Source organism: Gorilla gorilla, chromosome 11 (genome assembly GCF_029281585.2).
Source record: "Gorilla gorilla gorilla isolate KB3781 chromosome 11, NHGRI_mGorGor1-v2.1_pri, whole genome shotgun sequence".
Taxonomy (NCBI): domain Eukaryota; kingdom Metazoa; phylum Chordata; class Mammalia; order Primates; family Hominidae; genus Gorilla; species Gorilla gorilla.
The window spans coordinates 78,192,517-78,211,016 of NC_073235.2; positions in this window are offsets into that span (position 1 = coordinate 78,192,517).

Sequence of the window (18,500 nt, forward strand, 5' to 3'; positions counted from 1 at the left end):
TAAAGAGTCATTTAGAGAGTATTAATGACAGCTATAAATACCTTGCTATAAGCCATAAGCTAACTGTATTCTTGAGGGCAAGCCAATTGCTATGGTAAGTAACCCCCACTCCCAGTGGCTTAACACAGTAAGCATTTATGTCTCATTGACAATCCAATGCAGATTGTGTGGTGGGATAGTTACTCTGCTCCATGCAGCTGTTCAGGGACCCAGGGTTCTTTCATCTAGTGGATCTTCTATTTGGCAAGCAGATGAGGGAAGAGAGTAGGATCTGTGGGAATTTCTTAGAAGGTAATTTCACCCACATTCCACATCCCCTTTATTTCCAACCATGTTTCATCGGACAGAACTCAGTCGTATAATGACCTTACTATGAGGGAGACTGGGAAATATAGTCTAGCTGAGAGGAAAAGGTATAAATATTATTGAACAACCAGCCAGTCCCTGCCACATGAGATTTCCATGGACCCTGAAATCATGAAGCCAAGGCAATTTCAAAAGGCCAGCCATGCGGACTTAGGTCACTAGACATTCCTGAGAGCTGTGCCACCATGCTAATTGTCCTTTATTGTGCCTAGCCATAAAACAGGGTGTTTTAGTATCTATGCAATCTCAGCAGAACTTAAAAAAAAAAATAACAGTCTTGGGCTAAGCATGTCAAAATGGTCAATAATCATGTATCTAAACCAGTTAATCTGGAAACAAGAATGTGCTGGAGAAAAAGACAAATCAGAGGAGATACTATCCACCAGAAACAGAGCTACATATCATACACAAATTTTATCATTTAGCCTTGATGACCCTATAAAATATGTGCTGCTATTCTGACTTTACAAATGAAGAAAGGAAGGCTCAGTGGAGGTGAGTGAGTTGACCCAGAAAGACTAAGTTGGGTCAAGATTTGAACCTAAGGCTGTCCTACTGCAGTGTTCAGTCCATTTTTTGTCTTTACCATACTGCCTCAACTTTGGCAATACAAGTTGTTTACCTTTTAATTGGTTAACTTAAATCAACTAAATCTATCACAGATTATTATTTGGTTTCTAGAAACCTGTTGACTGCCCTCTTCACTCCTAAGTCACCAGCTTTAGAAAGAGAGCACTCCACTTTACTCTCACCAGCTGGGTCCTTGCACACCTTGGCCTCCCTGAGCCTCAGTAACCTCATCCATAAAATGGGAATCATCTCACTGCCTTGTGAGGATACATGAAATAACGCATGTCAGAGCACCTGGGATCTCACTTCTTGGCAAGTGCCAGTTTCTTCCTGACTTTCCCATGTGATGTTGGCAGGAGGTGTCAGCTGCTATGAACTGACATGGACAAGAGAGAGGGGCTGGATAAGGAGAGGCATGAGTACCCTCAGGTATGTTCTGAGCCTATGCCAACTGCTTTGTGCACACGGGCACCTTGTAAGTGTGTGGAGGTGGTGAGGCGATGTTGATGCCAAGGAAACCAAGTATAATACATGGGGGTGCAAAGCACATACCAAGTTTTGTCCTGGCTCTTCCAGTCCTTCTTGATGACCAAGTACTGGCCAGGATCATGCTGAGAACACAGGCAGACCAAAGATATCCAGATCCCTCTGCTTCCCACGGTGGACTCCTGCAGGACCACACTCAGGGCAAACAGAACCATACAGGGGGGCCCATCTATCCCATCCTACCCTATCACTCATCCCTCCCTACAGCATTGCTCAGGGATTTCCTCCACCCACCTTGTGAAGCCTCTACCCACCCTTAGGCTATCCTTCCAAACCCATGTGGAAGCCGGAAGCCATCTTTCTGCCTTCTGTGCTGCCAGAGTCCTCTGAATTTACACCTTCTCATGGCACTTAGCCGTCCTGTTCATTGCACTAAAGATGAGTAACCATGCCCCTGCAGAGGGAGAATAGTAAAGAAAGGAAGGGCTTGGTCGGGCATGGTGGCTCATGCCTGTAATCCCAGCACTTTGAGAGGCCGAGCCGGGTGGATCACCAGGTCAGGAGATCGAGACCATCCTGGCTAAAAGGAGGCTGAGGCAGGAGAATGGCGTGAACCCGGGAAGCGGAGCTTGCAGTGAGCCGAGATCGCGCCACTACACTCCAGCCTGGGAGACAGAGCGAGACTCTGTCTCAAAAAAAAAAAAAAAAAGAAAAAGAAAGAAAGAAAGGGGTTTTGTGTCACGGAGCCCAGCCACTTTCCAAATAGGAGACTCCAAGCCAGTCACTCCATCTTTCTAAGTCTCAATGTCCTCATCTGTAGAATGGGAGTAAAAGCATGAACCTCATGGGTTTCTCATGAGAATTCAGCATCTAGCCCAGTGCCTGGCACATTGAATTATAAATACTCACAAAATGGGAGTTCCCTTTGCCCCCTTCCCCATGCACTTGCAGAATTCTTGAAAGTAGTTATGTTCCTAATTCACCTTGGTGTTTCCAATGCTCCATGCATACCCAACAAATATTTGTAGAATAGAAAGTGAATATACTCAGAGCACAGAGTCATTTACTGAACATGAATGAACAGATTAATTGCTCTGTTTTCTCAAATGTCTTTCTTTTCTCATGTCTTTCCTCTCAAAAGATGATTAAGAGGACATGATCTCTCAAGTTCTTAGGAGAGAAAAATTAAACAAGTCAGAATTGCTCACTAATTTCAAGGCTTATCCAAGCTTGGGCTGCCCCCCTGGGAGACATTATAGTGGCCCTGAGGGAGGCGGCGCAGCTGCTGCTCCAGCCTGCCACTCATCTCTGTATTCTGTGGAGACAGAGGCCATGCCGGGGCCCCACAAGCTGCTGGGAAGTGCTGGCTGAGCTCTTGCTTTGAAAGGCCCACGTGGAAGCTGCTAGCAGTAGCCACAGGAACAGCCAAGGCAAGATGGTCTAAGCCAGCATGCCCAGACACTTTGGATTTCTGAGGACAGTTCCAATGGCCAAGGTCTGGGCCTTCCTCTCTGGCTAAGGAATATTTTTCTTGTGAATGTGACGTGACTTTTGGCTCAGAATATGAGGTTCCCATGGTCTGTTTCTCATAGCATGAAGTAGGACTAAGTATGCTTTAGTTCTGTCTTGATGTCATCGAAATGAGGCTCAGGAACTTGGGAGGGGTGGGAGATTGGTTCTCAAGAGTGCTCAGGAGGTTACCCGCTCCCAGTCCTGCAGTGCTCACACCAAAGTACCTACAAGATTTGGATGGAGCTGTGGAAGCTGAGAGAAAGAGACAGAGAGAACACGCACAAGGAAGGGTCTAGAACTCACACTGTGGACTGCCAGGGCTAGAGACAGCTGGAGTTGTAATAATCATAGGAATAACAAGTAAAGTATACTCAGCACCCACTGAACAGCAGGCAAGGTGCTACACACAGGTTTTTCCTTGCTTATCTCATTTGATCTTCCCAACGACCTCATGAGGCAGGCCCAACCATTTCAGAATCAAGGAAACTGAGGCACAGAGAGACAGTCACTTGTCCAAGGCATCATAGCTAGTAGTTGTCAGAATTTGAACCATTACTTTGAATTATTTTATTCTACACTGACTTTTTATTTTTAACTTAGGGCTGCTCAAATTTTAACATGGATCAGACTCACCTGAAGTCTTTATTGAGACAGATTCCTAGACCCTTACCCAAAGATTCTGATTCCAGAGGACTGGAGTGGGGCCCATGAATTTGCATTTCTTAGTAGTTTCCTGGTGAAGCTGCTACTGCTGCTCTGGAAACCACTCTCCGAAAATCAAGGTCTAGGGCAAACTTACACATGCCAGATCTTAATCCTAACAGATCAGGAGTTAGAAAACAAATGGAGAAGGTTAAGAATTGTCAAGAAAACCAAAGGTGTTTGTATTGATGTCAACCTTAAGCTCTCTGCAGCAGGAAGTACCTACAACCTTCTCTCTGGATCTACTAATCATTACTCATTTTTTTTCCTCAAGGCTTTTAACAGTATCACCTATAATTCTTATCTGACCAAATTTAAAAATAGGAAAACAGTTTACTATGGAGTTCAAGTAGCTCTGGAACCCCATTGTAGTTTCCTGTCTCCCTGTGTGGTTGGTCAGGGATGATTTTCTGCATCCTTTTCACCCAAGGTCTGAATGGACCTGACTTGGTAGGTAGGCCTAAGGTTATTACAGAAAAAGCATTCTTGGGTGTTTACAGAACTGGATCTAGTCCTAGGTCTGCCACCTGCAGCTGTGTGGTCTTGGACAAGTTGCTTTACCTCTCTGAGTTATACTCGATGTGCTTCAATGTACCCTCTAGCTCTATCTAAAGTTAATCTCCATGGCTGGGCCCCGAAGACTGACAATGTGCACATGAGCTGTTCCCAGTGTCTCCCATCAGCTTTGAACTTGCAGTTTTTTTACCCTCCCCTTGGCCTTCTTACTCTGGGATTCGAGCCCCTGTTTTTCCTCTGAATGCTGGCTGGGCTTCCCCTCCAGGTCTCAGCACTCCAGGGGGTCCTGCTGTTGAGAGGCCCTAGGTCCCTGGGTGCCAGAACTGGAGAGGCCTGCAAATTCCAGAAAAAAAAAGGGGAGAAGGAGCCTTGTCAATAGTGAGACCCAACTAGAACTAGGATTCTATCTCCTCTCCTGCTTTCTTTCCATTACTTCCCATTATCTCCAAGAAGGTGGGCGAGGACCCTAGCATGCCTTTCCTAAGGAAATAGATCATAGTAACAGTGCCATTCTAGCTAATCTTCTTATACACATTTATGACTCCTGTTTTAATTAACTAGCCAAGAGCCAGAATGGCTTCATAAGTGAACTAGGGCTAGTTTCGGAAATTTCAACCTAATTCTGCCCTCACAATCCCTACCTCTAGACCCAACTTACATGGTTCCTTCAGCACCTGCAGTGAGGTATCTTCAATATGGGTCAAACCACGCTTACCTAATCCTCACCTCTGCTTTCTACACAGAGGCCAGCGAGGTTCTTTCTTCTTTGACTAGGAAACCTGCATGAACAATGGTTAAACAGAACTCTTTTCTATTTTATTTGAGGGACATTAATGGGAAGACATTATACCTAACATCTGAGAACAAAACAGAGAGGGAAGAGAGTTACAGGGCAGCAGAGAGAAGCTGAAGGGGAATCCAAGTCCCAGGAAGAGGCCTGGGGAGCGGCACCCACCGTCTCTGCCTTATGCAGGAGCTCCCCACACCTGCAGAGCCCACCCCTCTCTGGTTTACAGCCAGGTACACACCTGCCCACATACAGTGGAATTCATAAAACCAAGACAGAGAGCGAGCATCTGTGTCTGGGCTTGGTGTTTACAAGCCTCCCCTTGGGCCATGTGTAGTAACTCCTGTGGCCTGCCCTCGGGTCCCCCGAATCTGGCGTGCCTATTTGGAATGTTACTATTTCCTCTGCCCTTGCAAATTTCCTTTAATCTCAACCCAACATTTCTACTTGTAATCCTGCTGGCCCTTTGCTGTTTTGTGTCTGTATTGAGTTCTTGAAAGCTGGACTCACTCGATTCCCTGGAATTAGGGTACTTATTATAGAGACACTTGAGAGACAAGATCCTCAATATCTGGCAGTTACTGGCCCCCCACCCCCCACATCCACACCCACATCTCCACCTGGACGCACACTGCTGGCCTCACTCACGCCATTGCCACTCATGTCCCTTCATGCCAAAGAGAGAGAGAGAGGAGAGAGAGAGAGAGCGAAATATTAGTCAAAGATAAAGCCACCTACACAGGAAACATTCAGTACCCCCACCCCACCCCATGATGGCTTTATCTAAAGATTTAAATTTCAAATGGTAAAATGTGCATTTAAATTTCCCCAGCCTTCCATCAGTCCACCTCTGACCCTACCTTCTGCTGCAACTTGAGTAAACTTGAACTAGTAAATAGGAGTAATATTATGTTTTAACAATTCATTTATGAGAAAAAAATATGCATAATGGTGGGGGAAGTCCACTGGCAGGAGTTCCCTTATTCATTCAGCATGAATAACAGTGAAGACACAATTACAACTCCACATTTTAGCAACAGCATAAACCAAACCAGGCAGTAAGTGGGCAATTCCCTTCTGTTCCAATACGCCCCAATTAACACAAACTGAGGAAGGAATAAATTTAAGCAGGAACAGCTTATCAACATACAATTAGCACTCAATAATTTATCCCTGTAATGCCAGATCAAATAAAAACATTGTGTCATAAATCACTTACTCAAGCAAGCCACCAACCCCTATGCTAAAATGATCTTTTGGTTGATTTGTTTTCTATTCTCCACCCTTATGCCACAATAGGTTTTTCTTTCTTTCTTTATTTCTGAGATCCAAGACAGCCAGGCAGCTGAAGTGGCATTTTCTACTCTCCAGAGTTAAAGGCTACATTAACCATAAACAGAATTATAAGGAGAACCAGCTCAGACCCCATAGAACACGCATCTACCACCAGATAGGACAGCCACTGACAGCTGCAAATAAATAGGTGTCTGGTCCTCCAAAATTTCTAAGGAAGGGAATTCCTCATTTAGGCTTTCTAAAGTATTTTCAGATTTCAATCCTTACAGATAAAAGAATTTTCATAAATCTTCCATCCATAGCCTCTGCTTCATTTAAATTAACTGATGCTGGTTCTATGGAAATGAAAACCAGCCTGTCATCATTCTCTCTACAATAACTTCTGTAAATCTACAGACAATCATTAGGTCCCTTGAATGCCTTTTCATTGGTTCTTTCACCACCAAATCTTAGTCCTTTAAGTCTTTTATGTTGCCCACCATCTCTTTGTAACCAAATGTTCCCCATCCTTTTCCTGCCAACCTTGTTTCCCAGACTTCCTTGCAACTGATTTAGCCAAAGAACCCCAGCGGGTTCTTCAATTCTCTTTGCGGTAGGCAGAATAATGCCTTTCCCCAAGGATGTCCACATCCTAATCCCCAAAATTTTTGAATATGTTACCTTATGTGGCAAAAGAGCTTGGCAGATGTGATTAAGCTAAGGATCTGGAGATAGGAAGATTATCCGAATTATCCAGGTGGGACCACAGTTATCACAAGCGTCCTTATAAGTGAGGGAGACATGTTCTCACTCATAGGTGGGAATTGAACAATGAGAACACTTGGACACAGGAAGGGGAACATCACACACTAGGGCCTGTTGTGGGGTGGGGGGAGGGGGGAGGGATAGCATTAGGAGATATACCTAATGTAAATAACAAGTTAATGGGTGCAGCACACTAACATGGCACATGTATACATATGTAACAAACCTGCACATTGTGCACATGTACCCTAGAACTTAAAGAAGTATAATATATATAATATATTATATATTATATATATTATATATAATATAATATATTATCTGTAATATATTATATTATATTATATATATATATTTTGATGCTACTCTGTCTACTTTTGTATATATTAGAAAATTTCTATAATGGAAAGAAAAAAAAAGCTAGAGAGGGCTAAATAGAAGATCTTCACATCCAGGTTTCTGGAAACTGAATGCCTTCCATTCTCAGTGACTGCTGCCACTGAGATTATATATGTATTATATATATATTGCTGCCACTGTATTATATACACACACACGTGTGTACACACACACGCGTACACACACGCGTACACACACGCATACACACACGCGTACACACATGCATACACACACACGTGTGTACACACACACATACATATGGGTATACACATGTGTATACACACACATACACATGTGTATATACACATGTGTATACACACACATATGCGCATATGTGTGTATACACACATATGCGCATATGTATGTATATATACATATGCGCATATGTATATATATACATATATAATACATATATAATATATTATATGTATTATATATACATATATATTATATGTATTATATATACATATATGTATATATAATACATATATTATATATATACATATATATTATATATGTATATATAATATATATAATACATATATTATATATGTATATATATAATATATATATAATACCTATATTATATATAGGTATATATAATATATATATAATACCTATATTATATATAGGTATATATAATATATATATAATACCTATATTATATATAGGTATATATAATATATATATAATACCTATATTATATATAGGTATATATAATATATATATAATACCTATATTATATATAGGTATATATAATATATATATAATACCTATATTATATATAGGTATATATAATATATATATAATACCTATATTATATATAGGTATATATAATATATATATAATACCTATATTATATATAGGTATATATAATATATATATAATACCTATATTATATATAGGTATATATAATATATATATAATACCTATATTATATATAGGTATATATAATATATATATAATACCTATATTATATATAGGTATATATAATATATATATAATACCTATATTATATATAGGTATATATAATATATATATAATACCTATATTATATAGGTATATATAATATATATAATACATATATATTATACTTTAAGTTCTAGGGTACATGTGCACAATGTGCAGGTTTGTTACATATGTATACATGTGCCATGTTAGTGTGCTGCACCCATATTATAATATATATTATATATATTCTATATAAATATATATATTATATATAATATATTATATTATCTATTATATATAATATATTATATTATCTATTATATATAATGTATTATATTATCTATTATATATAATAGATTATCTATTACATATAATAGATTATCTATTATATATAATAGATAATCTATTATATATAATAGATAATATAATCTATTATATATAATAGATAATATAATATATTATATATAATATATTATCTATTATATATTATATATAATATATATAATATATAATATATTATCTATTATATATATTATATATAATATATTATATATTATATATATATAAAATAAGTGAGCGAGAGATGCAACAGAATTGGAGGAGATGTGAAGGCAGATGCAGAGAGGAGAGGGGTGTAGACAGGGGCCCAAGAAATGTAGGCGCCTCTAGGAGACAGGAAAGGTAAGGTACAGATTCTCCCCTAGGGCCTCCAGAAGGAGTGCAGCCTCCCAACACCGTGATTTTAGCTCAGTGAAAGTGGTTTTGAATTTCTGCCCTCTGAAATGGTAAGACAACACATTATGTTGTTTTAAGTCACATAGTTTGTGGTAATTTGTTACAGCAGCAATCAGAAACATTCTCTTTGAGGTGTCTAGCTCTTTATCTCTTCCAAGCTAAAGAGCGTAAGTTTCATTCCAAAAGTTAAGTTCTGATGTAGTCTGCACACCTGGAAATATCTAAGGAGCTCAGAAGGCAGCAATCACTGAGAATGGAAGGCATTCAATTTCCAGAAACCTGGATGTGAAGATCTTCTACTTAGCCCTCTCTAGCTTTTTTTTTCTTTCCATTATAGAAATTTTCTAATATATACAAAAGTAGACAGAGTAGCATCAAAATCCGCTGTATACCCACCATCTAGCTTCAACAATTATGAACTCATGGGCAATCATGAATCTTCTGTATCCCTATCATTCCCCCTTCCCTGGATTTTTTGAAGCAAATTCCAGATATCATTTCTCCACAAATACTTCAATATCTATCTATAAAAGATAAAAGATAATGGTTCTTTTTAAAACATGACCACAAAACTATTATTGAACCGAAAGAAAATTGATATTAATTTCTCACATAATTAAGTATGCAGCCAGTGTTGAAATTTCCCTAATTGTCTCACAATTTTGTTTGCATTGGGATCCAAAAAGGACCCTCCATTGAAATTATTTAATATGTTTCTCAAATGTCTTTTAACCTATAGGCTCCCCTCCACTACTTCTTATAACTTATGTGTCAAAATCCACATTATATATTACGTGTCAAAATCCACAGTCTGAGTTTTATGACTTCATTCCATGATGTTTAACATGTTTGCTGTTCTGTACAATTTGGTAGTTAGTTCTAGTGAATTTATTAGACTCAGTTTCAATTTTTTTTGGCAAGAATGTGTCACAAGTGGTGTTGTGTATTTCACCACACTTTCTGGTTCACTCTCTTTTTGTCATGTTAGCAACCATTAATGAACACTGCCTACATCTACTAATTTATTAGGGATTACAGAATAATGAGTTTTTTTTGTAGAAACAGGGTCTTGCTATATTGCCCAGGCTGATCTCAAACCCCTTGCCTCAAGTCATCTTCTCACCTCAGTCTGCCAAAGCACTGGGATTATAGGCATGCGCCACAATGCCCAGCCTCCTGGAATGATGAGATTCAAATTCTGTTTTCCCTTCTTTATCTGGAATCCTTTTACAAACAGTAATTTTCCCTAATTGATTATTTGGTTACCATGAGATACAGTTCATGTAAGAAAGATAGAATAAAAGAATGATTCATCCACTGTATTTAACAGTTTTCAAAATAATTAGTTCGGCCAGGTATGGTGGCTTGCACTTATAATCCCAGCAACTTGGGAGGCTGAGGCAGGAGGATTGCTTGAGCCCAGGGATTCAAAGCTGCAGGGAGCTATGATTGCACCATTGCACTCCAGCCTGGGCAACAAGTGAGACCCCATCAAGAAAGAAAGAAAGAAAAAGAGAAAGAGAGAAAGAGAAACAGAGAGAGAGAGAGAAAGAGAGAGAGGGAGAGGAAGGAAGGAAGGAAGGAAGGAGGAGGGGAGGGGAGGGAAGGGAAGGGAAGGGAAGGGAGGAGGGAGGGAGGGAGGGAGGGAGGAAAGAAGGAAGAAAATTATAATGTGTTGGCTCCTGGGCATCCTTCAAAGGTGGCTGATAATGTTTCCTATGTTTTTATAATAATAAAAAGATTGATGCAAAAGTAATTGCAGAATTATCTCATGTATTCAAACATATTTTATGTGCTTCAAACCAATACAGTTATTACTCTTACTAATGTTCAAATTGACCCATATTTAACCAGTGGAAACTTCTTCAAGTTAGGTCCTATGTTTTTCTGATGCAACATGAATGGTCTTTGATAGCTTTCTTGCTTTGTGATATGGCAAAATGATCCAGTATCATCTTGTATATCTCCTGCCCCCAGCCTGGAATCAACCATTTCCCCCAAGAAGCCCTGGGTCTTGGGAAATTACACTTAGAGATGACAATCTGTATGCTAAAGATGCTCATTGCTAATAGATTGGTCATTGTTTCCAGGCCTCTTTGGTGGAGAGAGCTAGGAAACATATTTTTAAAGATAAAATATTTCATGAGTTTAAACTGTTTATTCCAATTCCAGGTCAGTTCTATGGAATTTTAAACTTAACCTCATGAATCTTATATCTGTATTTTCTATTTCCCTCTCTGAAAAACATGATACGCAGTGACACTAACATGATTATTCACTTGCTTGACCGTATAATATTCTAGAAGAGTCTCTGAAAACAATACTAACACTTCTGCCTACAATATTATTACTGAAAACAGTTCAAGGTGCTTTTTTTCCTTGTTTTTGCTTTGTTACGTTTTAGTGCAGTCCTTTGTGTTCTGAGGACCTAAACCACTAGGGCTAGATAGGACTAGAGAGGGCTAGATAGGGCTGCTTTATGCACACCTAGTTACCATTTGCTCTATCTTACATAAGCAATTTTTAAGCTATAATTTATTTTTACTTTACAATTAATAAAATCATTCAATAGATAAAATTTGTCTTTTATCTGTGAAAATGATGGGATTGGCTTTTATAAATTCCACCCTATCTATAAGTTGGTGTCTACGCTAGGAAATAGAAACCATTTCATTTCAAATGGGAGGTAAGGATTTAATATAGAGAATTGATCACAAAAAATATCAAAGGAACTGGAAGTGCAAATAAGAAAAGTTTAGCCAAAACTTAATAACTGCAAGAAAATGCTAAGACTAGAAAAGTGAAAGGGGAAAGTTGTGTTACTCAGAGCCCATGAGCTCACTCATGCCACAGAATGCCGTGGCTGCTGAGTGAAAACCCACAAGAATGCACATTCTCATTGACGTTGCTGCCTAAAGCACAACCACATCTGCTTCCCTCCATCTTCTAATCTCACCTGAGTGCCTCTTATTGGTACAACCAACACAACTTAGCAAGAAATGGGGTCTGAGTCACGTAGGAAGCAGGTTTCTAATCCCAGAAATAGGAGAGAATTAAAAGGCAGTAAGGAGCAGAGTATCAACCAACAATATGCAGCTCACCTATCCAGAGGTCAACACTTAGATACACTTTTCAGTAGAAGCAATGGGCTCGCCTGGTTCCTCTCAAGATCAATGGCTCAGGACCAAGATTAAGGGCATAATCTCTGGTCAACACATGGAAAAAAGACAACTTATGTGAACGAATCTGAAACAATGCATTGGCCTTGCTAATATCAAACCATACTCATCTTCTCTTCTATTCTCCATCCTCCAGCCCCTAAATGCCAGCAAAGCAAGGGTCATATGTTAGATATATGGCTATCTAGGCTCATAGAAGCTGTAATTTGCTTTTGAAATTTATTCTTTTTAGTTCTTTCATGAGGAATAATTTGCCAATTAAATAGGACCACAGCCAAAGTAGAAACAGAGACATACACTGAAATCTGTTAGCATCAACTGTTACAGTCATTCTTCTCTAGATGACATATTGTTGCTATATATAGTTTAGATATGAGTAATGAGAATGTGATTGCAAGCCAATATTTAGGGAAAAGCTAAGCTCATCACGACTGCTACTCTGATGGAATGTCTTGGTGATGGATTTAGTCTTATACTTTCTCAATTTATTTTTCTCTGGGATGCTTTCCTATTTAGGGTATTAAATGACTTACATTTCATGGACAGAGAAGGACACTTATTAATAGTGAAATCTTGGGCAAGTTATTTTATCTTTCCAAGCTTCCTCATCTATGAAATGGGGATAATAATAGTATCTACCTCACACAGTTATTTATGAGGATTAAATGAAACAATGCCTATAAAGAATTTGGAATAGGACCTGACATATAGTAACTACTTAATAAAGTGGGCTGTTCTTATTCTTGCTAGAGAAATGCCAAGAAACAAATGGTTATTTTAATTGTCAGCTAAAAGTAATCTTACTTGAACATTTCTTCTTATAAATTATAGATAATACTCAATCCAGGAGAAGTTAATGATGCCAGTAAAAGAGTCACTAGAAGTAGGAAGAAAATTTGATATACATAAAGGGTTAAGGCAAATATAGAGGCCTTCATGCTCTAGAGTCAAAGAATTTCTGCTCCTCCGAGACCAATAAGGAGGATAATCATGAATTTAAGTAACTTTAAGTGGGAGAAAGTAACCTAAGTCACATTTAATGGGAGGATCATTCTGAGGAATATGAGAGTTGTGGGAAACTGCTTCTCATAATCGTGATAATTCACATGAGCAGGCCACCTGCTTTAAATTGGAGATGAAAAATTGGAGAAGTATTGGGAAAGAGGGGGACGGGTAATATATCCAGCATGGATCAAAGGAGAGAGAGCCAAGAGGAGAGAGAAAGACAGAGGGAATCATTTGTTAGGGAAGCCAGAGAGAAACTTCCTTCTACTGAGCTGGAGAAACCCGTGTTCCCCTCGTTTAGCATCAGAATGTCCTGCTGTGCTATCAAATGTTGTTGAAGTTGAAGGTCAGGCTTCGTGGAAAGAATGATGCAAATGTTCACATTCCCTAGAAAGAAATGTAAATTCACAGCGGAACACGTAGCTAAAGGTGATAACATCTCACCACAAGATATTACTCTGTGGTGCAAACCTTACTGCTGCTTTGTGATTCAAGATAGTTATGAGAGTTAGAGAAGTACGTTGAGATGACATTCCTTCCATTATAGTCACAAACTGACACACAAACACACACATTTCTATATTTATATTCAGACACACACATACACAAAATTATCATAAATGTAACTACTCCACATGCAAACTAACACAAATATATTGCATCCTGGCAACTCAAATCAGCAATTGTCATCGGTAACATGATTTTCTGAAATAAATAATTCTTGACACATTTCCAGACAAAAAGGACAATCTCTCCTTCATTAAATGGCAGTTGCATTCCTGGAAGTTTCAGGGACCATTAAAATCAAGCAAAACTAATTTGTACATATATGTTAAATGGAATTAGATTCAAAGTTCAGATAATTGTAAATAGATCTTGTGAGACAGTCAAAATTTTTGTGGTTCATGGCACAAATCTTCAATATCTAGCATCCCTGGCCCCTGTTCACAAATGTCAGTAGTGTTCCTTGATTAGTGTATCAATTAAAATTGGGCCCCATCTCTAAAATTTCCCTGCCCCTGGCCCCGGAAGCAGCACAGCCATTGTTGAGAAGTGCTGCTATATCCTGTCCATGCTCTTGAAGGGAAGCCAGCAATACCCTAGGTGAATGAATACACTATTTTGAGGAAATATCTCCATAGCACAAAACGTAGGAATATGCGTTTACTGTGGTGGTGCTCCTCACAGGGCAACAAGTGTTACAGACTCAGCCAAAGAGGCACTGAATGACCCTAGAGCATCTACACCTAGAGAGATGTACACACACCTGCCCCTTGGCCACGTCTGACCACCCATGACAAGGCTGCAGGCAGCATGCCATAAACCTGTAGCTGACATCCATTCTACTCCTGATTAACAGACCTGGATATCCATCTGCTCACCTACACGTCCCACAGACAATACATTGGCAACAATGTCTACTTTCCTGTGGGAAATGCTGCCTTGGAAGACCACAAACAGGGCCATCCTTATAATTTCTCAAAATTCCATTCACCTGTACGTGTGGAGTATCTAACAGAAAGGCAGCCAGCCCTGAGGACCCACTGGTCCTATCTGGGCTCTGCTCAAGCTAGGTGGAGTATAGTAAGTGTTTATTAAAGGAAGCCATGAGGGACAGTTCTAGTTACACTGAGTACAGGAACTCTAATGACCCTGATGGTTCCCGAGGCTGAATCTGGAGACTTGTCCTAGATTCCGGGAAGTGCTGGAGGCCTCCATAAAAAGAGTTCTGTCATGATCGTGACTCTACTGCAACTCCACTCTGCTACCAACAGGCCACATCCCCCTGTGGCGCTAAGTTCAAATTCCAAGGGAGAAATGTTATTGGCCTGGCTTATCTTCCTCATTCAGGCTTCAAGTTATGGCTCATCCATTAACTCTGGGATAGGCCCTTTCCCTCACCTCAGTGTGCACCATCACAGACAGAGTTAAGAGCAGGGACACCTGGTCCACTGCCCACGCAGCAGAGGCAATGGCAGGAGTAGATTCTCTGCAAAAGTAGAATGACAGTGACCACCCTAAAATGGCTGATATACCTGCCATCCAGAAGACTAAGTGAGCTTTCCAAATAGTGGCAAGACAAATTCTTCTCAGGTCTGTAAGAGAGAAGAGAAAGATGGAAGAAAGAGTCAGTGCAGTGTAAGGATGTATTTATCAACCATGCTGACTTCCTCTAAGTTTCATAGGCTAGTAGCCTTGAACCACTGGACAAATATGTAACTTTCCCAGGAGATAGGGAATCTGTATTCTTATACCCTATGACATCATAGGTAAGCAGTTTAAGTGTGACCAGAAATCAGTAATTTAAATGTTATGAACTTCTGTTGTCCCCTTTCTTAATGGAGAAAAATTCTCCATACCTTTCAGAAAGTTGGTGCAGTAAGTAGGATCCAGCTTTTCTGAGAAGTCAGACAGGAGGTGCTGGACGTATGTTAATTATGCTAACCCTAGAGAGGTTTATGAGTAGTTTTCAAGAGTCAGTACAATTTCCAACCCTGGAAATTTTGAATACTTTTGTATATTTTTAGAGCAGCAGTTCTCAAACGAGGGTCAATTTTGCCCCCCTCCCCCCAACACCCCCAGGGGACATTTGACAGCGGCTAAAGACATTTGTGGTTCTCACAACTTGGGGTTGGGGGAGTTGGCACTGATATCTCTTGGGCAGAGGCCAGCAGCACTGCGAAACATCCTACAATGCACAGGACAGCCCCCACAACAAAGAATTACCAGCCCAAAATGTCAGTAGCTCAAGGGTGAGAAACTATTCTAGGGTGAGAGTCCATAGCAAGCATTATTCACATTCACAAAGGGCCCATGACCTAAATAAATTTAGGATCCCCAGCTCTAGACTTTGGCAAAAGGCCATAGAAGGCTCCACTTTGGCCTCTCACTTCATTCCTGGCTCTTTCGCCTGCACGCTAGGCAAGCCACCCAATCTCCTCTCTTCACATACCCCTAGCTCTACCACTGCACTCACCTTGCAGAAAGGAAAATCCCTGTCCAAACGCCAACTCACCTTTGAACAAACCAACTGTCTATCTGCTTCTCAATTTCCTGGGCCAGTAAAGGCTTTTGACACCCTCACAACCTCAACCTATCTTAACACATACATATCAAGCTGTAGAGTCCTTCTCAAGCCCAGCTGGCTACTCCATGATTCATGCTCGGCCAATGACTATTTCTCTGCTGCCACTAATCAACTCTCTTTTTGCTCTACCTGCTGCTAGATCGCTCCTCCATCTCTATCTCCTTCTTCTGCTCCGCATACAGACAAATCAGGCTTTCTAAAAGGAATGACAAAGCAACAAAGCATCATTTCCCCACTAAACAAATCGGAGCTCTGCCCAGAGGGAGGCAGCTGAGCTGGGATGCATTAGGGACTGCCATGTTGGCACTACCGGAGGTTCATTCTATGCAATAACTGAGCTCAAAGCCTTCTCTGTGAGATGTACTTCAGTTCTCTACATGGAAGGGAGCCCTCCGTGTGGTTTAAAATGCCTCCACAAAGTACACATAAGCACACTAAGCTACGCAGTAAAACACAGCCTAACATTACCCAACCTCCACCATTATATGCTGTTAAATATTTAATTAAAGAGGCATACGAAGCAAACTGTTATATACACAATAAAGAGGAAAAAAAGAAAAAACAAAACACAGGTGTAGAACAGCCTGGTTGTAAGTACAATTTTCATTTGCTTTTACCCAGGGGCATTTGGAGAAAAGATTGCTTTGCCAAGTATTTATCCATTTTTTCATTTTGTTGAAACATGTCTTTTCCAGAAAGAAAAAGGCATTTAACAAGTGTTAAAAACATGTGTTTAAACCATTTAGAAAGTTTAATTTTCTTTAAAAACTGTTTCCGGAGCTGGGGTCTTCTCCAAGTTTTTGGAGTTGCATTTTCACCTGATCGTATGTCAAGTCTGACCTGAGTAACCCTACATGGGCCTCTGTCAATCACATGGAGTTTTCCTTGGACCACCACCAACCTCCAACCCGCCCCCAGCTGAGTTAATCCACCATCCGCTGGTATCTGCTGCAATAGAAAAGCTAATACTAACAAAAGGCCTGACACAGTTTTTGATATGAAGGATTTGGTTTTCTGGGAGCTTGTTTCCTATCATTGTGGAGGTTATACAGCAGATTTCTGGAGGAAGGCCAGGCAGTTTTGAATACTGTAGTTCCAAGTGGCTTAGTCCCATAAGCATAATCAAAGTCTGTATTAAGTTTATACCTTGCAGGGTAATAACAAATGACACAAAATGTAGTAAAAGATGCTGGACACAGCCGAGAAAAGTTAATGAAATATGAATGAAAGCAAACAACTGCCCCATCTATTGTTCCAAACTGGGCCCCATACTCCTAATGGGAACTTGAGCTGAATGAAAGGAGGGTGCCAAGCATTGAGGTCAAGAAAGAACTTGAGTGCAATAGCTGGAACTACTTCTTGTGGTTTTGACATGCCCGAACAGCATTTTGGGAGCGGATAAACTAAGCTACACCTGACCTTGCAGCTGGCAGCATCTGAGGGTGAAAGGTTAAAGATAAATTGTTCTTTAACAATTTCTCCGTGGTATAATATTTAAAGAAAAGCAAAATGGAATGGCACTCTTTCCCTGACACTTTCCAGCTTCTTTATTCAGAACAAATACAAATAGTGGACTTGGTGCTAACTAAACCATACCTTGTTTTCCTTATTTTATTTTATGAGACAGGATCTCACTGTGTTACCCAGGTTGGAGTGCAGTGGCCCCATCATAGCTCACTGCAACCTCTGCCTCCTGGGCTCAAGCAATTCTCCCACCTCAGCCTCCCTGTAGATGGGACTACAGGTGTGCATCACCATGGCCAGCTAATTTTTTAATTTTTTTGTAAAGGCAGGGGTCTCCCTATGCTACACAGGCTGGTCTAGAACTGATGGCTTCAAGCAATCCTCCTGCCTCAGCCTCCCAAAGTGCTGGGATTACAGGCATGAGCTACTGTGCCTGACTAGTTTTCTTTAAAGAGATGGATTTTTGAGCATGATGTTTCTCTTTTCTCCGAGATGTGTCAGCAGCCAATTCTTCAGTAATGGCATGCTCTAAGAACAGCTATCTTCATCATCCATGCCATGAAATAGACTTGTAGCCTTGTAGCCATTCCAGCCTTGAACAACAGCCTGAACAACAAGGCTCTTTTCTTTTGAGGACATGAACACCTATTTCCACTACAATAATATCAAGATCCTCTCAACTTTCCCCCAAATTTTTTTC